Raw genomic sequence first — 24072 nt, 5'->3', positions numbered from 1 at the left:
CAGCAGCTAAGGGGGAGTGGCAGATTTGTGACATTTGACACCGCCCTGCCCATCAAGCAGGGTTTTCACCTACCCACATCAGGTGCCTGAGGACTGGTGGCTCCACCCACTCCACCTAGCTACCCATGACAGGGACCCAAGAATAAGTGGTGCCTCCCAGTCCTTACAGCCAACAGCATTGGGTGCCCAAAGCCTGGATGCAAAACTCACCCACCTACACACTCTAGGGAGAAGGGACACACCTTCCATCCAGGCACTCAGGGGCAGCCATCAGCCCCCTACCTTGTTCAGCACATAACCCCTACTGTACTCACATACCTGTGCCTCCCCCAGTCACCCCTACATAGCTCTGCCCATCTAGGACTGTAGATGAGAGCCTGTACCAGACACTTGGTGACCAATGACATGAACACCTAAGTTGAATCCACACAATAAAAGTAAACAGACTCCTAGGTTCACATACCTAGTAACAGCTCTAACGACCTGGTAACAGGACATGAGACCTTCAAACACGCCAATAATCAAAGTAGCTCACACAACCAGCCTATTTGGGCATATAAAAACAAAACAAAACAAGAAGCTAAGACACAGTAAGCAAACATAAAATAAATAAATATAATAACTTACTGATTACTTGGAGACGACAGTCAATATCAAATCACATAAAGAGGCAGACCATGATGGCTTCAGCAAGCAATGAAAACAAAGAACCAGGAAATTTCCTGGAGGAAGTGAAGGTCCTGGAGTTACCGGAGATAGAATTCAAAAGATTAATATACAGAGCTCTTCAAGAGATCAGGAAGGAAATCAGGCCAAACACAGACCAAGCTAAGGAACACACAGACGAAGCAACAGAGGAGCTGAAGAAGGTTATACAAGAGCATAGTGACAGATTTAACAGGCTGCAAAATCCATAGAGAGACAGCAAACAGAAATCCAAAAGACTAACAATAAAATTTCAGAATTAGAAAACTCAATGGAAAGTCATAGGAGCAAAATTCAGGCAATAGAAGTCAGAATTAGTGAGATTGAAGATAAAACAGTTGACACCAATTTATTTGAGGAAAAATCAGATAAAAGAATTAAAAAAAAAATGAAGAAACCCTAAGAATTATGTGGGACTCTATCAAGAGGAATAACCTACGAGTGATTGGAGTACCAGCACAGGGGAGGACAACAGAAAACACAGAGAGAATTGTTGTCTTATTGGCAGAAAACGTCCCTGATATTGTGAAGATGAGAGGATATCTATCCAAGAAGCTTATCAAACCCCACACAAAGTAGATCCCAAAAGAAAATCACCAAGACATATTAAAATCAAACTTGCCAAAACCAAAGGTAAAGAGAGAACTTTAAGAGTGGCTAGGGATAAATGAAAAGTCGTCTACAAAGGAGAGTTAATAAGACTAAGCTCTGCTACTAAGCAGAAACCATGCAGGGAAGAAGGCAGTGGGATGACATATGTAAAGCTTTAAAGGAAAATAATTGTCAGCCGAGAATTATATATCCAGCAAAACTGTCTCCCAAATATGATGGTGAAATTAGGGCATTTACAAATAGACAGAAGTTAAGGGATTTTGTAAAAACCAAACAAAAATTACAGGAAATACTAAAGGGAGTTCTCCGGTTAGAATATCAATAAAATCAGGTAACAACCCAAGACTAGAACACGAGAAAGAACAACCAAATATCAACCCCGATAGGGAACTCACAAGAAAAAATCAAAGCTAAAACTCTGAAAATAGGGAAACAGAGACGTCATTATGTGAAAGACGACAACATTGAAACAAAAAGGGACTCAAAAATGTAGTCATAGCTCTTTCATATAGAGAGGAAGTCAAGGCAATATCAAGAAATAAAAGACTGGTTTAAACTTAGAAAAATAGAAGTAAATAGTAAGGTAACCACAAGGGACCCTAACAATCCTACACATCAAAATAAAAAAAGAAGAAAAACAGACTCAGCAAATACAAAATAAACAATAATGAAAAAGATAAAAAGAAAATTCATGAAGAAAAACGACTCAGCCCCGATAATTAAGTGGACAAAGAAACTGTCAATAGTCCACACAATAAAAAAAAAAAACACACCAAAATGACAGCACTAAACTCATACCTATCAATGATGACACCGAATGCAAATGGATTAAATGCACCAGTAAAGACAGAAATTGGCAGAATGGATTAAAAACAAAAACCAAAACACTGTCCATCTATATGCTGCCTACAAGGGATACACCTTAGGCTCAAAGACACAAACGAACTAAAACTCAAAAGGATGGAAAAAATGTATGCGTCAAAGAAACAACAATCGAAAAAGAGCAGGAGTGGCAATATTAATCTCTGACAAAATAGGCTTTAAAACAAAATTTACCACAAAGGATAAGGAAGGACACTATATGATTAAAGGGTCAGTACACCAGCAGGACATAACCATAATAAATATTTACACACCAAACAGCAGGGCTCCAAAATACGTAAAACAAACTCTAGTAGCATTGAAAAGAGAGATAGCTCCACAATAATAATAGGAAACTTCAACACAGCACTTTTGGTGAAGGTCAAAACATCCAGAAAGAAGCTCAATAAAGACACAGAAGATCTAAATGCCACAATCAACCAACTTGACCTCATAGACATATACAGAGTGCTCCGCCCAACAGAGCACATGGAACTTTCTCTAGAATAGACCACAGCCCATAAAGCAAGCCTTAAAAGAATCCAAAGCATCAAAATATTACAAAACATCTTTTCTGACCATAAAACCATAAAGGTAGATATCAGTAACAGAAAAGAAAGGAAAAAAAATCAAACACATGGAAACTGAAGAACACCTTGCTCAAAAACTACTGGGTTATAGCAGAAATTAAGGATGGAATAAAGAAATTCACGGAATCCAATGAGAATGAAAACACATTCTACCAGAACCTTTGGAAAACAGAAAAACCAGCCCTCAGAGGTCAATTTATAGCAATAAACGCACACATCCCAAAAGAAGAAAGGGCCAAAATCAAAAGAATTAACCCTACAACTTGAACAAATAGAGAACAGCAAAAGAACCCGTTGGCCACCAGAAGAAACCAAATGATAAAAACTGGAGCAGAATTAAATGAAACAGAGAACAGAAAAACAATTGAAGGTGTTAATAAGAACAAAAGCTGGTTCTTTGAAAAGATCAACAAAGTCAGTAAACCATTGGCCAAACTGACAAAAGAAAAACAGGAGAGGAAGCAAATAACCCAAATACGAAATGAAGTGGGAGACACCTCAACAGACCCAACAGAAATCAAAAGAATCAGAATACTATGAAAAATTGTACTCCAACAAATTCGAAAACCTAGAGAAAATGCACAAATTCTAGAAACACACTACCTACCTAAACTAACACAAACAGAGGTAAAACAACTAAATATACCTATAACAAAAGAAGAGATTGAAAAGGTAATGAAAAAAACTCCCGTACAACCTCACTGGAAAATTCTGCCAAACTTTCAGAGAAGAGTTAGTACCAGTACTACTGAAGGTATTTCAGGGAATAGAAAAGGATGGAATACTCCTGAACTCATTATTTTAAGCCGACATTACCCTGATACCAAAACAAAGTGAAGACACCACAAAAACAGAAAATTACAGACCAATATCCCTCATGAACATAGACATAAAAATCCTCAACAAAATTCTAGCCAATAGAATTCAACAACATATCAAAAAATAATTTACCATGACCAAGTGGGATTCGTATCAGGTGTGCAGGGATGGGTCAACATTAGGAAAACAATCACTGTAACTCATCACATAAATAAAACAAAAGACAAGAACCACGTGATCTTATCAGTTGATGCAGAAAGGCATTTGACGAAGTCCAGCACCCATTTATGATAAAAACTCTCAGCTAAATAGGAATAGAAGGGAAATTCCTCAACATATTTGACAAAAGTCTGTTAATTGAGGAAAAGACAGCCTCTTTAACAAATAGTGCTGGCATAACTGGATATCCATCTGCAAAAAAATGAAACAATACCCGTTCCTCGCACTGTGTACAAAAACTAACTCAGAATGAATCAACGTCCTGAGTATAAAATCTAAAATGATAAAGATAATGGAAGAAAAATAGGGACACTGCTAGGAGCCCTAATACGTGGCATAAACAGGATATAGAACATAACTAACAATGCACAAACACCAGAAGAGAAATTAGATAATTGGGAGCTCCTAAAAATCAAACACTTAGCTTATCCAGAGACTTCAACGGAAGAGTAAAAAGTCAACCTACAGACTGGCAAAAAAAATTTGGCTGTGACATACCTGATCAGGGTCTAATCTCTGAAATCTACAAGGTATTGCAAAACCTCGACAACAAAAAGACAACCCAATTAAAAATGGGCAAAGGATATGAACAGGCACCTCACCAAAGAAGACATTCAAGCAGCTAACAGGTAACATGAGGAAATGCTCACGATCATTAGCCATTAGAGAAATGCAAATCAAAACTACAAAACTACAATCTCACACCAGCAAGGCTAGCATTAATCCAAGAAACACACCATAATAAATGTTGGAGAGGTTGTGGAGAGACTGGAACGCTTACGCACTGCTAGTGGGAATGTAAAATGGTACAACCGTTTTGGAAATCGATTTGGCGCTTCCTTCGAAAGCTAGAAATAGAACTACCATACGATCCAGCAGTCCCACTCCTTGGATTGTATCCTAGAGAAATAAGAGCTGTCACACGAATAGATATATGCACACCCATGTTCTTTGCAGCACTGTTAACAATAGCAAAAAGATGGAAACAACATAGGTGCCTATCAACAGATAAATGGATAAACAAATTATAGTATATACACAATGGAATACTGTGCAATGATAAAGAGCAATGATGAATCAGCAAAACATCTCACAACATCTGGAAGGCATTATGCTAAGTAAAATTAGTCAGTTGCAGAAGGACAGATATTGTACGAGATCACCATTATAAGAATTCAAGAAAAGGTTGAAACACAGAAGAAAACATTCTCTGATGGTTACGAGGGTGGGGAGAGACGGAAATGGGAATTCACTAACTAGATAGTAAACAAGAATTATCTTAGGTGTAGGGAAGGGCAAGACAGAATAGAGGGGAAGTCACCATAACTGAACTAAACCAAAAGCTAAAAACTTTCCTGAACACAACCACTTCAAGAGACAGAGGAGCAAGGGTGGAGGTTGGGGACCATGGTTTTGGGGGAACATCTAGGTCAATTAGCATTACAAATTTTATGAAGAAAATATCCTTCATCCCACTTTGGTGAGTGGCATCTGGGGTCTTAGAAACTTGTGAGTGGCCATCTAAGATGCATCAATTGGTCTCAACCCTCCTGGAGCAAAGGAAAATGAAAAACACCAAAGACATTAGGAAAATATTAGCCCAAGAGACAAAAGGGCCACATAAACCAGAGACTCCATCAGCCTGAAACCAGAAGAACTAAATGGTGCCTGGCTACCACCGGTGACCACCCTGACAGGGAATACAACAGAGATTCCCTGACGGAGCAGGAGAAAAGTGTGGTGCAGAACTCAAACTGACGTAAAAAGATCAGACATAATGGTCAGACTGAGACTAGAGGAACCCCAGAATAAATGGCCCCCTGACTCTGTTAACACAGCACTAAAACCATTCCCAAAGCCAACTGTTCAAAGAGGAGACTGGACTATAAAACATAAAATAATACTTGGGAAGAGTATGCTTCTTAGTTCAAATAGACGTATGAAACTAAATGGGCAGCTCCTGTCCAGAGGCAGGATGAGAAGGCAGAGAAGGATGGGAGCTGGTTGAATGGACACGGGAAACCTGGGGTGGAAGGTGGGCATGTGCTGTCACATTATAGGGATTACAACTAGGGTCACATAACAATGTATGTATAAATCTTTGTATGAGAAGTTAACTTGAGCTGTAAACTGTCACCTAAAGCACAATAAATGTAAAAGAAAAAGAAAAAGGCTTCTTCACTCCCTGTAGGTGAGATATTCACTGTACTGGGACATTGCATTCAAGAGAGTGAGTGCCATAGAATTTACCTAGAGAGGTAGTTGATGTTCCAATTATAAAGTTGTTTATACATGAACTCGATCTAAGAGAAATGGGAAACTCTTGAGGGATAATTGTTGTGGAAGATCACTCTAAGTCCAATGAATAGGAGGAAAGACCTGAAAGGCAAGAAGTTAAGAATCTTTTGCAAATGGAATATTATTCAGCCATGAAAAGGAATGAAGTATTTGTACGTGCTATGACTTTTTTTTTTTTTTTTTTTAATGACATGGATGAACCTGGAAACAGTGTACTAGCTGGAAGAAGTCAGTGTAAGGCCACATATTCTGTGATTTCATTTATTTGGAGTGCCCAAACCCACTACTATGAGTCGATTCAGACTCATAGCAACCCTATAGGACACAGTGGAACTGCTCCATAGGGTTTCCAAGGTTATGAATCTTTACAGAAGCAGACTGCCACATCTTTCTACCGAAGAGTGGTTGGTGGGTTCAAACCACCGACCTTCTGGTTTGCGGTTGAGCGCTTTAACCGCTGTGGCACCAGGAATATCCAGGATAGGGACATTCCTAAAGAAATAAAATAGACTAGTGGTTGCCAGGGGTTGGGGCAGAGAAGAAGTGGGGAAGGTGACTACTGATGAGAACACAGTTTATTTTAGGATGATGAAAATGCCCTAGACTTAGATGGTTGTGATTTTTACACAACCTCGTGAATATGCTGGGAACCACTGAATTATATAGTTTTAAACGGTGAATTTTATGATATGTGAATGTATTTTAATTAAAAAGAAAACTAAAAAAAAAAAACCTTTTTCAGTAGTTTAAATGACAGAAGATGGTGGCCTACATTAAGGTGATGGTAATGGAGATGGAGAGAAGTAGATCTGAGAGAAATTTAAGAATGTGTAAATCTAGTAGGCCAAGTAGCATTTAGTAGACATTTCGTTATTCAGGTTAGTAATCTGAAGAGAGGCCTAAGCTAAAAACACAAATGAAAGTTCTAAGCATGTAGATGGGTATTGATCCCATGGGGGTAGAATAGCTCACCCCCAGAGAAAGTGTGTAGGGTAAGAAGGGTAGGTAATCCTTTGATGTGACCCAGAGGAACAATAAGCGTTGGGGAGAGAGAAAGAAGCCTACAAACAAGGTAAAAGCTGCTTTACCCATTATTACTAAGATCATGTTCAAAAAAGTATTTGTGGAATGACTTAAAAGAAGCTACACTAAAAATTATTTTTATCATTTTTCAGTGTGCTGTTCTCGTCGTCATCATCATCAATGCTCCAATAGCAGGCACTGTCTTTGGCACTTTTCTTATATTGTTGTATTCAATCTTCACAACAATTTTGCCAAGAACAATCTTTGATAGAGTAGGTAGCTTAGGCATATGGCTATAGACCATACAACTGGGAGATGATCTTATATTTATCTAATGTTGTGTGTGTTCTACTTGGCCAAATTTTCCCAAAATTCTTTCTGAGAAATAGATGCTGACAGGTATTTAAAAGAAAAGGAAAAAAAAAAAAGGGGGGGACTTTGGTTGGAGATAATGGTAAAATTATTGGGAATCAATTTTTTTTAGTAGGACGTCTGCCAGTAGGGGAAGTGGAGCAGTTTTGGCAGGAAAGAAACATAATATACTAGTTATTGATGGAGAATGAATTCTTGACAATATTTCACGAAAATCTTATTGTTTCTCCCTATCTGACTGATAGTATGGCAGTCGTCTGAGGGAACTGATCCTTTAAGCTGTGTAATATAGACTATTTTCTAAACGATCTACTTCACTTGTAATTTACTCATCACTCTTGCAATCTGCTGTTGCTGTTACTTCCCAGTTTTGACATTTAATTTCTTTTAGTTGTGCTTTATATTTTTTCGGAAACACCTCATTGTGTTTTCTGGTATAAGATCTCAGGTCTTCTGCTTATCTTGCAACTTTTTTTTTTTCTTAAATAATTCTTATTGTGCTTTAAGTGAAAGTCAGTCTCTCACACAAAAACTTAAATACACCTTGCTACATACACCCAATTGCTCTCCGCTTAAGGAGATAGCCCGCTCTCTCCCTCTACTCTCTCTTTCGTGTCTATTTCGCCAGCTTCTAACCCCCTCTACCCTCTCATCTCTCCTCCAGGCAGGAGATGCCAACATGGCCTCAAGTGTCCAGCTGATCCAAGAAGCTCACTCCACACCAGCATCCCTTTCCAACCCATTGTCTAGCCCCATCCATGTCTGAAGAGTTGGCTTTGGGAATGGTTCCTATCCTGAGCCAACAGAAGGTCTGGGGGCATGACTACCGGGGTCCTTCTAGTCTCAGTCAGACCATTAAGTCTGGTCTTTTTATGAGAATTTGGAGTTTGCATCCCACTGCTCTCCTGCTCCCTCAGGGGTTCTCTGTTGTGTTCCCTGTCAGGGCAGTCATGGTTGTAGCCAGGCACCATCTAGTTCTTCTGGTCTCAGGCTGACGTAGCCTCTGGTTTAAGTGGCCCTTTCTGTCTCTTGGCCTCGTAATTACCTTCTGCCCTTGGTGTTCTTCATTCTCCTTTGATCCAGGTGGGTTGAGACCAATTGTTGCATCTTAGCTGGCTACTTGCTAGCATTTAAGACCCCAGATGCCACTCTCCAAGGTGGGATTCAGGATGTTCTCTTAAAAGATTTTATTATGCCAATTGACTTAGATGTCCCCTGAAGCCATGGTCCCCAAACCCTGCCTCTGCTCCACTGGCTGTCAAAGCATTCAGTTTATTCCAGAAACTTCTTTGCTTTTGGTTTAGTCCAGTTGTGGTGACATCCCCTGTATTGTGTGTTGTCTTTCCCTTCACCTAAAGTAGTTCTTGTCTACTATCTAATTAGTGAATACCCATCTCCCACCCTCCCTCCCTCTCATAACCATCAAAGAACATTTTCTTCTCTGTTTAAACTATTTCTCAAGTTCTTATAATAGTGGTATTATACAATATTTGTTCTTTTGCAACTGACTAATTTCACTCAGCGTAATGCCTTCCAGATTCCTCCATGTTATGAAATGTTTCACAGATTCATCACTGTTATTTATCAATGCGTAGTATTCCATTGTGTGAATATACCATAATTTATCCATTCATCCATTGATGGGCACCTTGGTTGCTTCTATCTTTTTGCTATTGTTAACAGTGCTGCAATAAACATGGGTATGCATATATCTGTTTGTGTAAAGGCTCTTATTTCTCTAGAATATATTCCAAGGAGTGGGATTGCTGGATCATATGGTAGTTCTATTTCTAGCTTTTTAAGGAAGCACCAAATTGATTTCCAACATGGTTGTACCATTTTACATTCCCACCAGCAGTGTATAAGTGTTCGAATCTCTCTACATCCTCTCCAACATTTATTATTTTGTGTTTTTTGGATTAATGCCAGCCTTGTTGGAGTGAGATGAAGTCTCATTGTAGTTTTGATCTGCATTTCTCTAATGGCTAATGATCCTGAGCATTTCCTCATGTATCTGTTAGCTACCTGAATGTCTTCTTTAGTGAAGTGTCTGTTCATATCCCTTGCCCATTTTTTTAATAGGGTAATTTGTCTTTTTGTAGTTGAGTTTTTGCAGTATCATGTAGATTTTAGAGATCAGGCGCTGATCAGAAATGTCATAGCTGAAAACTTTTTCCCAGTCTGTAGGTAATCTTTTTACTGTTTTGGTGAAGTCTTTTTTTTTTTTTTTTTTGAATGAGCATAGGTGTATGATTTTTAGGAGCTCCCAGTTACCTAGTTTTTCTTCTGAATTGTTAGTAATGTTTTGTATACTGTTTATGCCATGTTTTAGGGCTCTTAACGGTGTTCCTATTTTTTCTTCCATGATCTTTATCGTATTATATTTTATACTTAGGCCTTTGATCCATTTTGAGCTCGTTTATGTGCATGGAGTGAGGTGTGGGTCTTTTTTCATTTTTTTGAAGATGGATATTTAGTTATGCCAGTGCCATTTGTTAAAAAGACTCTTTTCCCTGTTTAACTATTTTGGGGCCTTTGTCAAATATCAACTGCTCATATGTGGATGAATATATGTCTGGATTCTCAATTCTGTTCCACTGGTCTATGTATCTGTTGTTGTACCAGTACCAGGCTGTTTTTACTCCTTTGGTGGCATAATAGGTTCTTAAATCACTTAGAGTAAGACCTCTAACTTTGTTCTTCTTTTTCAGTAATGCTTCACTTATCTGGGGCCTCTTTCCCTTCCATATGAAATTGGTGATTTGTTTCTCCATCTCATTAAAAATTGTCCTTGGAATTTAGATCAGAATTGTATTAAATCTATAGATCGATTTTGGTAGAATAGATATTTTTATAATGTTAAGTCTTCCTATCTATGAGCAAGGTATGTTTTTCCACTTACGTAGGTCTCTTTTGGTTTCCTGCAGAAGTGTTTTGTAGATTTTTTTGTATAAGTCTTTTACATCTCTGGTAAGATTTATTCGTAAGTATTTTATCTTCTTGGGGGCCACTGTAAGTGGTATTGATTTGGTTATTTCCTGTTTGATGTTCTTTTTGTTGGTGTAGAGGAATCCAACTGGTTTTTGTATGTTTACCCTGTATCCTGATACTCTGCTGAACTCTTCTCTTAATTTCAGTAGTTTTCTGGAGGATTCCTTAGGGTTTTCTGTGTATAAGATCATGTCATCTGCAAATAGATTTACTTCTTCCTTGCCAATCTGGTTGCCCTTTCTTTCTTTATCTAGCCTAATTGCTCTGGCTAGGACTTCCAGCACAATGTTGAATAAGAGCAATGATAAAGGGCATCCTTGTCTGGTTCCCGATCTGAAGGGGAATGCTTTCAGGCTCTCTCCATTTAGGATGATGTTGGCTCTTGGCTTTGTATAAATGCCCCTTATTATGTTGAGGAATTTTCCTTCTATTCCTATTTTGCTGATAGTTTTTATCGTGAATGGGTGTTGGACTTTGTCAAATGCCTTTTCTGCATCAATTGATAAAATCGTGATTCTTGATTTTTGTTTTATTTATGTGATAGATTACATTAATTGTTTTTCTAATGTTGAACCATCCCTGCATACCTGGTATGAATCCCACTTGGTCATGGTGAATTATTTTTTTGATATGTTGTTGAATTTTTTTGAGGATCTTTGCATTTGTGCTCATGAGGGATACAGGTCTGTAATTTTCTCTTTTTTGATGATGTCTTTACCTGATTTTTGTGTTAGGGATATGGTGGCTTCATTAGAATGAGTTTGATAGTATTCCATCCTTTTCTATGCTCTAAAATGCCTTTAGTAGTAGTGGTGTTAACTGTTCTCTGAAACTTTGGTAGAACTCTACAGTTAAGCCATCCAGGCCAGGGCTGTTGAGAGTTTTTTGGTTACCTTTTCAATCTCTTCTTTCGTTATGGGTCTATTTAGTTGTTCTAGCTATGTTTGTGATAGTTTAGGTAGGTATTATGTTTCTAGGAATTCATCCATTTCTTCTAGGTTTTCAAATTTGTTAGAGTACAGTTTTTAATTGTAATCTGATATAATTCTTGTAATTTCAGTTGGGCCGGTTGTAATATCTCCCATCTCATTTTTTGTTTGGGTTATTTGCTTCCTCTCCTATTTTTTGTTTTGTCAGTTTGGTCAATGGTTTATCAATTTTGTTGATTTTTTCAAAGAACCAGCTTTTGGTTTTGTTAATTCTTTCAACTGTTTTTCTGTTTTCTGTTTCATTTAGTTCTGCTCTAATTTTGATTATTTGTTTCCTTCCGGTGCTTGAGGGTTTCTTTCGCTGTTCTCTTTCTATTTGTTCAAGTTGTAGGGATAATTCTTTGTTTTTGTACCTTTCTTCTTTTTGGATGTGTGCATTTATTGGTATAAATTGACCTCTGAGCTCTGCTTTCACTGTGTCCCAAAGGTTCTGATAAGAAGTGCTTTCATTCGCATTGGATTCTCTGAATTTCTTTATTCCATTCTTAATGTCTTCTATAATCCAGTCTTTTTTGAGCAGGGTATGTTCAGTTTCCATGTGTTTGCTTTCTTTTCCCTGCTTTTTCTGTTACTGATTCCCACTTTTATGGCCTTATGGTCAGAGAAGATGCTTTGTAATATTTCAATGTTTTGGATTCTGCTAAGGCTTGCTTTATGACCTAAACATGGTCTATTCTAGAGAATGTTCCATGTGCACTAGAAAAGAAAGTATACTTGGTTGCTCTTGGGTGGAGTGTTCTGTATATGTCTATGAGGTCAAGTTGGTTTATTGTGGCATTTTGATCTTCTGTGTCTTTATTGATGGAAACCCTGGTGGTGTAGTAGTTAAGTGCTATGGCTGCTAACAAAGAGGTTGGGAGTTCGAATCCACCAGGCACTCCTTGGAATCTCTATGGGATGGTTCTGCTCTGTCCTATAGGGTCACTATGAGTCAGAATTGATTTGACAGCAGCGGGTTTGGTTTTTGGTTTGGTGTCCTTATTAAGCTTCTTTCTGGATATCCTGTCCTTCACCAAAGTGGTATGTTGAAGTCTCCTACTACTGTTGTGGAGCTATATCACTTTTAAATGCTGATAGTTTGTTTTATGTATCTTGCAGCCCTGTCACTGGGTGCAGAAATATTTAATATGGTTAAGTCTTCTTTGTGTATTGTCCCTTTAGTCATTGTATAGTGTTTTTCCTTATCCTTTCTGATGGATTTAACTTTAAAGTTAGTTTTGTCAGAAATTAATATTGCCACTCCTGCTCTTTTTTTGGATTGTTGTTTGCTTGATACATTGTTTTCCATCCTTTGAGTTTTAGTTTGTGTCTTTAAATCTAAGGTGTGTCTCTTGCAGGCAGCATATAGACGGATCGTGTTTTTTAATCCATTCTGCTACTCTCTGTCTCTTTATTGGTGCATTTAGTCTATTTACAGTCAGGGTAATTATGGATAGGTATGAATTTAGTGCTGTCATTTAGATGTCTTTTTTTGTGTGTTATTGACAGTTCCTTTTTCCCACTTAATTTTGTGTGCTGAGCAGATTATCTTTATACATTGTCCTTTCCTCATATTTGTTGTTGATTTTGTTTCTGGTGAGTCTCTATTTTTTTCTTGTATTTTATTTTGATGAGTAGGATAGTTTGTCTCCTTTGTGGTTACCTTATTATTTACCCCTATTTTTCTAAATTTAAACCTAATTTTTGTTTCTTTGTATCACCTTTTCTTCTCCATATGGAAGATCTATGACTGCATTTCTTAGTCCCTGTTTATTGTTTTAATATTGCCTTCTTTTACTTAACAAAATTGCTGTTACCGTGTTTTGAGCATTTTGATTATCTTGATTTGCTTTTTTGATTTTCCTGTCTGGCTTGACTCCTGATTACTCTGCCCAGTGTTCTAGCCTTGGGTCTATACCTGATATTATTGATTTTCTAACCAAAGAACTCCCTTTAGTGGTTCTTGCTCTTTTGGTTTGGTTTACGAATTCCCTAAACTTCTGTTTATCTGGAAATGTACTAATTTCACTTTCATATTTGAGAGACAGTTTTGCTGGATATGTGATTCTTGGCTGGTAGTTTTTTTCCTTCAGTTTTTTATATTTTATCCCATTGCCTTCTTGCCTGTATGGTTTCTAACGAGTACTCCGAGCTTATTCTTATTGGCTCTCCTTTGTAGGTGACTTTTCATTTATCCCTACCTGCTTTTAAAATTCTCTCTTTGTCTTTGGTTTTGGCAAGTTTGATTATAATATGTCTTGGTGAATGTCTTTTAAAATCTACCTTATGTGGAGCTCAATGATCATCTTGGATAGATATCTTCTTACCTTTCACGATATCAGGGAAGCTTTCTACCAACAAATCTTCGACAATTCTCTCTGTGTTTTCTGTTATCCCCTGCGTTCTGGTACTCCAGTCACTCATAGGCTCTTTCCCTTGATAGAGTCCCACGTGATTCTTAAGGTTTCTTCATTTTTTAAAATTCTTCTATCTGATTTTTCTTCAAATATATTAGTGCCCAGTGATTTATATTCAAGTTCAGAAATTCTGCCTTTCACTTGCTCAATTCTGCTCCTCTGACTTTCTATTGAGTTATCTAATTCTGTAATTTTATTGTTAATCTTCTGAATTTCTGATCGCTGTCTATGGATTTTTCTAGCTTATTAAACTTTTAATTATGTTCCTGAATAATCTTTTTAATTTCTTTAGTTGCTTTATCTGTGTGTTACTTGGCTTGTTCTGCGTATTGCCTCATTTCCTTCCTGATGTCTTGAATGTTTCTGTGTATTAATCTTTTGTATTCTGGCTCTGATAATTCCAGGAATGCACTTTTATCTTGAAGATCCCTGGATTCTTTGTTTTGAGAGCTTGTTGAGGCAATCATGGTCTGTTTCTTTATGTGACTTGATATTGACTGTTGTCTCCGAGCCATCTCTAAGTTATTGTATTAGTTTATTTTATGTTTGCTTACTGTGTCGTAGCTTCTTGCTTTATTTGTTTTGATATACCCAAATGGGTTGCTTGAGTGAGGTAGCTTGATTATTTTCACCTCTGGAGCTCTGACGTCCTGTCCGCAGATCGCTAGAGCTGTTATCAGGTATACCAGTCTAGGAGTCCATTCACTTTTCTTGTATAAATTCAGCTCAAGTGTCCAGGTAGCAGATCATCAAGTGTGTTGTACAGGCTCTGTCCTACAGTCTTAGAGGGCAAGGGTGATTGGCGTAGTTACCGGTATCTGGTTGCAGCAGGGGTTCACACTCTGAACAAGGCAGGACGCTGAGAATCATCCCCCATGTGTCTCTGAGGAAAGCATATCCCTGTTCCCTAGAGGGTACAGGTGGGTGGGTTCTGCGACGGACCATGGGTACCCAGTGTTTTTGGTTGTAAGGCATGGGAGGTACCAGTTATCCTTGGACCCCTGTCGTGGGTGGCTGGGTGACCTGAGTGGAGCTGCGAGTCCTTAGGCCCCTGATATGGGTAGGTGAGGACCCTGTTTAATAGGCAAAGCAATGTCAAACTTCAAATACTCACCTCTCCGCTGCACTGCTGAAATGGTTGGAGTCTGCCAACAAGGGCCTATTCTCCTGAAATAGGCCTACAGAGGTCCATGCAGAGGGGAAAGGTACTCAAAGTCCACAGACCATTTATGCCTGGTCAGGAGCCGCTTCTGTCCTGAGCTCCCCCAGTTAGTGGAGCTGGCAAATTATCTTTTTACCCATTTGCAAATTTTTTCCTTCTCCAAGGCTGGGAGCATGGCTCTAGGTGCTCAACAGGGAATTCAGCCACTGAAGCCGGCTTGGGGATGGGGGCGGGGTGGGGGGCAGGGGAAAATATACACAAGTACTTAGCTTTTGCCGAGACCGCCGTTCTCTCATTCCTAGGCTGTGTGGCTGGCTGCTTCTCCCTGAGGAAACTGCGGCCAAACATTAGTACCATCCTGCCTCTGCTCCCAGAAGTGGTGCCTGAGCGCTCCCAGTGATTGAGTTCCAGTAACTCCTCTCCGCTTCTGAACCATCTCTTCGTCCCCCTGCCCCTCAGTTCATTTTCTAAGCTTGCCTTTGATGTTCAGGGCTCCTAGCTTGTCAGAAATATACTTGTTTCGCTTTTTTTTTTCCTGGTCTTTGTTGTAAAGAGGGCTCGTCGGAAGCATCCATCTATTCCGCTATCTTGACTCTGCCTACTTTTGCTACTATTTTAACATCTAGGTGCCATTCTTCAGCATTCTGTTATGAATTGAATATAAGCAAAATATGTATTATCTCAGAAGTGACTGGCTTTTGGGCATCATTATAAGTTATATTGTCCTAAATGTTCATTTTTATTGCAAAAACTCAGTTTTTATCTTTTTACCATCTCTTTGGTTTTAGCAGAGCCCTGGTGGTGCAGTGGTTAAACACTTAGCTGCTAACCAAAAGATTGGCAGTTCGAACCCACCAGCTGCTGCTCAGGAGAGAGATGTGGCGGTCTGCTTCCGTAAAGATTACAACCTTGGAAACCATGTGGGGCAGTCCTACTCTGTCCTGTGGGGTCACTGTGTGTTAGAATTGACTTGACAGGTTTTAGATATTGCATTTAGATCACAAAGAGGAAATTCATCTGGAAGGTGAACCTAATGTTAATAAAAATCATTCCATATATTGTTAAACACTCTTGATGTGAAGCTTAATGTGTCATTTATTCCAACTCCTGTTTAAATTCACTTGTAAATTTGTTTCTGCTTCCACAGCTTATTGGGGTATCACCTCTTTACATCTCATTCCTTTGCTCCAAAACCCTCCTGTGTACCCTTCTACCTACAGAATTCTGCCTCAGCTTCTTAAAGTGGCACTTATGGTGTGGACCAGATTTGCCTTCCCCATTAGTATCTCCCATCCCACAGGTGTGTCTGTATCGTTATACCCATTGTTGTTGCTGCTGAGAGCTGCCTTTTGAGTTGATTCTGTCTCGTAGCGACCCCATGTATGCAGAGTAGGACTGCTGCATAGTGTTTTCAATCTGTAACCATTTGGAAGCAGATTACCAGCCCTGTCTTCCAAGGTATCTCTGGATGGGTTCAAACCGTCAACTTTTGTGCTAGTTTGTGCCACCCAGGGACTCCCATTGTGCCCATAATAGTCCTTTCTCATTTTCACTGTTCTTGTTAACACTATTTTTTTTTTCTTTTTCCAAACTGTATACTGAGGCTTGTTGTGGTAATGTAGCTAAACCATGGAGAGTCTCCAAGGTTCTTTAAATTTTTAAGGGGAAACACAGTGACATCTTTCAGGCACCCCATATTAGCTCCAGGTATTTCACCATTGCAACATTAGATTGGTTCGTTCCTTTTGGTGGCATCAGATCTTTGTAAAACTTTTGTTTTTTTAAATAGATATTATTTTTTAGAGCAGTTTCATGTTTATGGAGAAAATGCGAAGAAAGTACAGTTTCCATGTGCTCCCCCCCCCGTGATTCTTTTAGTATTTACATCTTGAATTTTGTGGTACATGTGTTACAATGGAAGAATCAGTATTGATACATTATTATTAGCTAAAGTTTATAGTTTAAATTAGGATTTATCTTTGGGTTATACAGTCTTATGGTGATGTTATTTGTCCACCATGACAGTATCATACCGAAGTTTTACTGACCTAAAAATGCCTTGTGTTCTACCTGTTCATCCCTCCCTCCCTCCCTCACCCTGAATATATGTTTGCCATATGATGATCCAGAAATCCCACTCCTAGCTATTCACCCAAATGAGTTGAAAACATGTCCATGTAAAAACTTCCACACTAATGTTTATAGCAGCTTTATGATAAATTGTCAGAAATTGGAAGCAACCAAGATATTCTTCAATAGGTCAATGGATAAAGGTCCCTAGGTAGCACAAATAGTTCACACTCAACTGCTAAGCTAAAGGTTGGCCTGGCAATCTGCTTTCTGTTAAGATTACAGCCAAGGAAACATTATGGAGCAGTTCCACTTCATAACACACGAGGGCACCACGAGCTGGAATCAACTTGATGGCGAGTAACAACAAGAAGTACATCCATCCAGTGGAGTATTATTCAGCAATTAAAAAAAAAAAAAAGCTATCAAGCTATGAAATGATGTGGAGGAACCTTAAATGATTATTGCTAAGTGAAAGAAGCCAATCTAAAAAAGCTATATACTGTATGATTCCTACTATATGACGTTGTGAAAAAGTAAAACCATGGTCGTTGTGTGTCATGGATTCGATTCATAGCAACCCTACCAGACAGAGCACAACTGCCCCATAGGGTTTCCTGGGCTGTCGTCGTTACCAGATTGTCAGATGTTTTCTGCCATGGAGCTGCTGATGGGTTCCAACTGCCAACCTTTCCGTTAGCAGTTGAGTCTTAACCATTGTGCCACCAGGGCTACTTGGTAAAACCAGAGACAGTAAAAAGATCAGAACTGAGTTTTTGCAATAAAAAGCAAATACTGCGCAAAACTCAGTGTGGAACAGGAAATGAGGCTGGTGTTGAACAGTCTGCTTCCAAATTTGAGAACTGTGCAGTGACCACCAGATGCTGCTTAATCGTTAGGAAATAAATACTTATTAAGCTGTTTGGAACTAACTACTTAATAAACAGAATTATTAGGTACTTCTTTGCTCTAGGGGCACTGTGATTAAATTCCCAAGACATGAAAAGAGCCATGTTCTATGCTCTATACCTCTGTTTTCTTTCCAGTTCATAGCCATTTGTCAAAATCATACCCATCTTTCAGCAACGAGCTGATAATGTCACTACCTCCAGAAGCTTTTTCTTATCCGCCCAACTGCAATCAATCAACCTCCTGGCTATTTTCTAGCGCTTTGTTTATTATATAAATAATAACATTCTGCCTTTACTATTGCTTTTAAAATTGGTTTGACTAATTCAACTATTTGTTTAAAGTTACCAATTGGGGCTGTGGCTTTTCTGCTCTCTGGTGAAATGGTGCAGTTACAGTATAGTGAGAGCCCTTTCATACTCTGTATAAAGTCTTCCAAATACAGTGATAGGCACTGTTTATTGAACTAAAGTGTATGTCCTGTTGGCCTATTTCTGATTCTTACTATATGCTTACGGGGTCATAGGTTATATTACCCAGCTTTTTATATTTGAAGAAATTGTGGTTTGTCAATATCCCTCCAGAACTTCAGCTGTTCTGGCTCCATTGCATTTTACTGTTGGTATAAAGTCAGCTTTTTAGTATCTTCAGGACTCTTGTTGAGATTTTGACTGGGATTGGCTTGAATCTATGGGTCAATTTAGAGATAATTGGTATCTTAATAATATTAGTTTTTCTAGACCATGCTCGTGGTGTAAGTCTCTATTCTTATAGGATTTTTTTGTTTGTTTTTCCCCCTGTCAGCAATCTTTTGTAGTATTCTATGTTTGGGTCTTGTATATACTTTGTTAATTTCACCTATATATTTTACTTTTTTTATTCTTATGAAAATGGCATTGTGTTCTTAATTTTAATTCCAACTATTTGTTGATTGTATATAGAAATACATTAGATTTTTGTATATTGATCTTGAATCTTGAGACCTTGATAAACTCACTTTTTAATTCTAGAGCAATTATGTAGATTCCTTATGGTTTGCTGTATATGCCCTAAGTATGCAGAGGTTGGTATCCATCCAGAGCCTCAAGGGAACTCTATATAGATTTTATCTCACTCCTTTCTGAAATTCTGTTCCACAATTTCCAGTCTCCTAGCTCCCCTTAAACTCTTTCTGTCCCCCCATTTCAGTGAGAATTGCAGACTCTTTTTGGCTTTTCCTTCCTGCACCATAATCTGGAAATTGACTCCTGGCAGAGAGCCCTGTGACATCAGGACTCATCTTGTTTCTTTTCTTTCAGAGATCACAGTTCTGCCTTACCTCCTGTCTGATGTCTGAAAATAGGTGTTTCCTTTTGGTTTTGTTTTTTAGTTGTTTACAGCATGAGGGTAATCTGGGCCCTCCTGCTCTCACATGGCTACGGTAGAAGTTAAAGATAGGTTTTTAAGGATATTCTGTACCTACATAAACAAAGAGAAGAGGGCCAGCTTATTGTAGTTGAAGGAACAACAGAATCAGAGGTGGAATCTTTTTCCTGGAGAATCTGAAGTTGTAGTGATTGTGACTTTGTATTAGGAATAATGTTGGTTTCATATTTTTATCCCATAGTACACATACAGGGAAACCCTGGTGGCGTAGTGGTTAAGTGCTACGACTGCTAACTGTAAGGCTGGCAGTTCAAATCTGCCAGGTGCTCCTTGGAAACTCTATGGGGAAGTCCTACTCTGTCCTATAGGGTCACTATGAGTCGGAATCGGCTTGACGGCAATGGGTTTGGTTTTGCTTTTTGTTTTGGTACACATACACTAAATGTTAATTGATCGAATGTTAAAATGATAGAAAGCACATTAGGTGTTAAGTGTTAGTGACATGTTGTATTTGAGCTACATAAAGTTAGAGGTGTACTAAAATCTTAACAGAAGTTAGCAAGTTTAGATTTTTTAAAGTATTTTTTATCTGTTTCAACTTTCTCAATTATAACATCTTACTAAGTTAGATTATTAAGTGCTTTGAGGCAGTGAACATGACTTCTATTTGTGTGTGTGTGTGTGTGTATCCACTTTGGCTTTCTAAACTCTGACTTTAGAGTAGACTTTTGAGTGGAAATCACTGATCAAAAGTAAAATTCAAACATTTTGTCAAGTGCCCTCATATCCCAGTACTGAAAATAGCCAAAATGTCAGGCAGTTTCCTCTGCTGAAATATTCAATAATGGATATATAACAAAACACACAGAATATTTCTAACTATTATTTGTCCACTTTTGTCTTACAGATTTAAGTGATACTAATTAGTCATAGAGACATTTCAATTCATTTAATCCTGATCATGCAATAGTTGTAAATCAAGTGTAAGCCCAGTAGTGAGTTGCTATAGCCCTTCTATCAGATATAGTTTGAACCGACAAACCCTATTACTGTATGTAGGCTGGATTACCGCACGCGTCTTTCAGTCTGTTTTACTGCAGTGGCTTGAGTGTTGCTATGATCCTGGAAGTTATGCCACCAGTATTTCAGGTACCAGCAGGGTCACCATGGTGGACAGGATTCAGCAGAGCTTCCAGACTAAGACAGACTAGGAAGAAGCACCTGGCAGCCTCCTTCTGAGAAAAGTTAGCCAGTGAAAACCTTACGAATAGCAGCAGAACATTGTCTGATATAGTGCCGTAAGATGAGCCCCTCAGGTTGGAAGGCACTTAAAATACAACTGGGGAAGAACTGCCTCCCCACAGTAGAGTCAACCTTAATGACACGAATGGAGTCAGACTTCAGGATCTTCATTTGCTGATGTGGCACAGCTCAAAATGAGAAGAAACAGCTGCAACCATCCATTACTAATCAGAACATGGAATGTGTGAAGTATGAATCCAGGAAAATTGGAAGTTGTCAAAAATGAAATGGAATGCATAAAGATTGATATCCTCGGCATTAGTGAGCTGAATGTACTGGTATTGGCCATGTTGAATCAGACAGTCACATAGTCTACTACACTAAAAGAAAATGATAAATTGAAGAGAAATGGTGTCACATTCATTGTCAAAAAGAACATTTCAAGGTCTGTCCTGAAGTATAGTGTTGTCAGTGATAGGATAATATCTACAAGCCTACAAGGAAGACCAGTTAATTTGTGTATTTGTTGTGTTTCTTTAATTCACACTGATCTTTCATGACTTTTTCTTCTTCTAAGAGTCCAAGGCAATTGCATATAAAACAGGCCTCTTAATGGTTCGTTCTGATTCAAACTCTGCTGAGAATTTGCACTTCTGACTAGCTCCCAGGAAGTTATACATAAGAATCTCTGGGGATCTTATTAAAATGTAAATTCTGATCCAGTATATCTGGCGTAGGAATGCAGATTAGCAGCAGGGAGCTTGTTAGAAAAGCATGTTCTTAGCAAGGGTTCGAACCAGAACTAACAGATTTAAAGCCTTGTTATAAAATGTGCTACAGTCTCCATTTATCTGATTACATCCTCATCGTGATTCAGGTTAACGTTTTTTGGCAGGAATCCTACGTAGATGATACTGTGTATTCCCCATTGCATCACATCAGGAGGCGTATAATGTTAGTTTATTGCCTCATTGATGATGCTAACTTTCATCATCTGATCCCTTTGTAATTAATAAGTAATCTGTAGGGTAAGACTTTGATACTGTGTATTTTCTGTTCCCCAATATCTTTTTACCCACCATAGTTTTAGCATCTGTCATGGCTTGAATTATGTCCCCTCCAAAATGTGTGTATCAATTAGGCCGAGCCATGATTCCCAGTATGGTGTGATTTTCCTGTATGTCGTAAATCCTGCCTCTATGATGTTAACGAGGGAGGATGGGCAGAAATTGTGTTAGTGAGGCAGGACTCAATCTACAAGATTGGATTGTGCCTTGATGCAATCTCTCATGATATAAAAGAGAGAAGCTGAGAGACAAAGGGACCTCATACAACCAAGAAAGCACTGTCTGGAGCAGAGCTCATCCTTTGGACCCAGGGTCCCTGTGCAGAGAAGCTCCTAGTCCCGGGGATGATTGATAAGAAGTCCAACAGAGAGAGAAAGCCTTTCCCTGGAGCTGACACCCTGAATTTGGACTTTTAGCCTACTTTACTGTGAGGAAATAAATTTCTCTTTGTTAAAGCTATCCACTTGTGGTATTTCTGTTAGAGTAGCACTAAATGACTAAGACTGCATCCATTGATGGTTTTTGCCTGAATCAATTAGTAGTTACAAAATGATGATTTCTTATTCAACTAAAACTTTAGTATTTATTAGTTGGCCTTCTTCTATAAAGAAAAGCTTTCTTTTCCCCGTCATCTACAATCGTTTTTAGTATCAGTATTGGTTCATGACCTTTTTTTTTTTAATTCATTGTATTATAATCCAGTAGCACCTGCTTATTCTTTTTTGATGTTCAGATTATTCCATATTATCCAAGATGACTCCTGTAATTTTATACTTTTTTTTGGTTCATGGCTCCCTTAATGTTTGAGTACTTGCTTGCTTTCTGGCACAAGATGTTCCATACTCACCGTCTACTTTCCCTGCTGCAGGCCTGCAGCCACTTCAGAAAGTTGCTTTTGTTTTGTGGGAAATGGTAACCAAAATACAGCACAAAGTGTGTTCACTGCTACTAAACAATTATTTCTTCCAGGCCCTTTCAGTGGACAGAATCAAGACATTTGAACCTTCAGCTCAAATACAACATCATAAGGTTCCTCCTCATCTTGCCCCGTTCCATATTTGTATTTACGTTCTCCCACAGTGTAAGCCTGGTACCCAACATGAAGTGCAATGGATTGCTTTTATATGGCCTTTCTCACATTGGTCTTTTAACTCTCACCCCAGTGATTGGGTGGGACTCGGTAAATAAGGTAATTGTAGTCCACCAAGGGAATTGGTCAGTTTTACTCTTCTGCTAGGCTTAAAATGAGCCATCCCAGAGGCAGAAAGAGAGGATCTCAACCTCCACCAAGAAAGAAAAGCCAAGAGTGGAGTGTGTCCTTTGGACACAAGAAACAGAAAGAGAGAGAGAGAGAGAGGTGTAACACCAAAGACGGCCAGAAGCAGTGGCAGAGAAATGGTAGCAGCAGAGGCAAGAGAGCAGCAGGAGATGGTGCGAGATGGTATGGCGGCCTTCCCGGCCTACTGAGCGAGAAAGCTGAGCACCTTTGGGCAAGAGCCTTGCTGGCAGAGTAGGGTGCCTCTGGGCACGTGGTGGAGCTAGGTTTGCTGACTCACTGAGCTAGAGCTGAGCACCTCAGGGCCAAGGCTTACTGGCAGAGTGGGGTGCCTTGGAGCACTTATTGGCAGAGCTGAAAGAGCTTTGTAATACTTGCCCGAGCAGGGCAGAGGCCAAAGGGCTGCAGAGAAGCTGCCCTGAAAGAACAACTGTATCCTGAGCATTCCTGATTCTGAAATGTAACCTGTTACTTCTCTAATAAACCCTGTAACAGGATTATGGTCTTTTGAGTTCAGTGTGGCCATTGCAACGAATTATTGAACCCAGCAGAGAAGTAGAGAGTGCTGTGGGAGGGATGAATGGTATCAGAACTGGTAAAAATGGTGGAGAGAAGCAGTATGTCTGACCTCCACCTCATAGCAATCAGTGTTGTGCTGTTGATCTTGAGTCTCCTTCCTCCTTGTAAAGTTAGCGATCAGACATCTCTGCCATGCCATTTTTACACAACAACATCAATTTTAGATTAATTTGCTCTGTCCTACAGTATAAGTGCTACACCGATAGCATTACCAACAATAAACCTACTAAATAAAATTCAAGATTTATCTTTAGTTTTTTGTTTGTTCCTTGTAATATATTCTGCTAGCCGTATTCAGTCATTCTAGAATTGGAAAGTTAGCATTATTTTTTTCTATAAATTAAAATTTTATACTTGCCATGATTTTTTTTATTATTGTTATATTCAACTTCAGAGATTTTTTTTTATTGAATTTGCATTTGAAATTGAGTTTTAATTTTCAGAAATGCAAAATTTTAACATGTTTCAATAATTAAATTTATATAAAAGGGTATATTAGAGAAGTCTTCTTCCTATCCCTTTTACCC

General features: G+C 38.7%; 1 protein-coding gene across 3 annotated transcripts in view; it reads left to right on the top strand.

Moving 5' to 3' along the window:
* The window catches only part of ADK (adenosine kinase), a 567694-nt gene that overhangs the window by 230120 nt on the left and 313502 nt on the right, over positions 1-24072 (top strand). The window lies entirely within an intron of this gene.

The sequence above is a fragment of the Elephas maximus genome, chromosome 16 (genome assembly GCF_024166365.1).
Source record: "Elephas maximus indicus isolate mEleMax1 chromosome 16, mEleMax1 primary haplotype, whole genome shotgun sequence".
In the NCBI taxonomy this organism is placed as follows: Eukaryota; Metazoa; Chordata; class Mammalia; order Proboscidea; family Elephantidae; genus Elephas; species Elephas maximus.
Note: the sequence above shows the minus strand (reverse complement) of the source record. Positions and strands in the feature narration are given on the sequence as shown.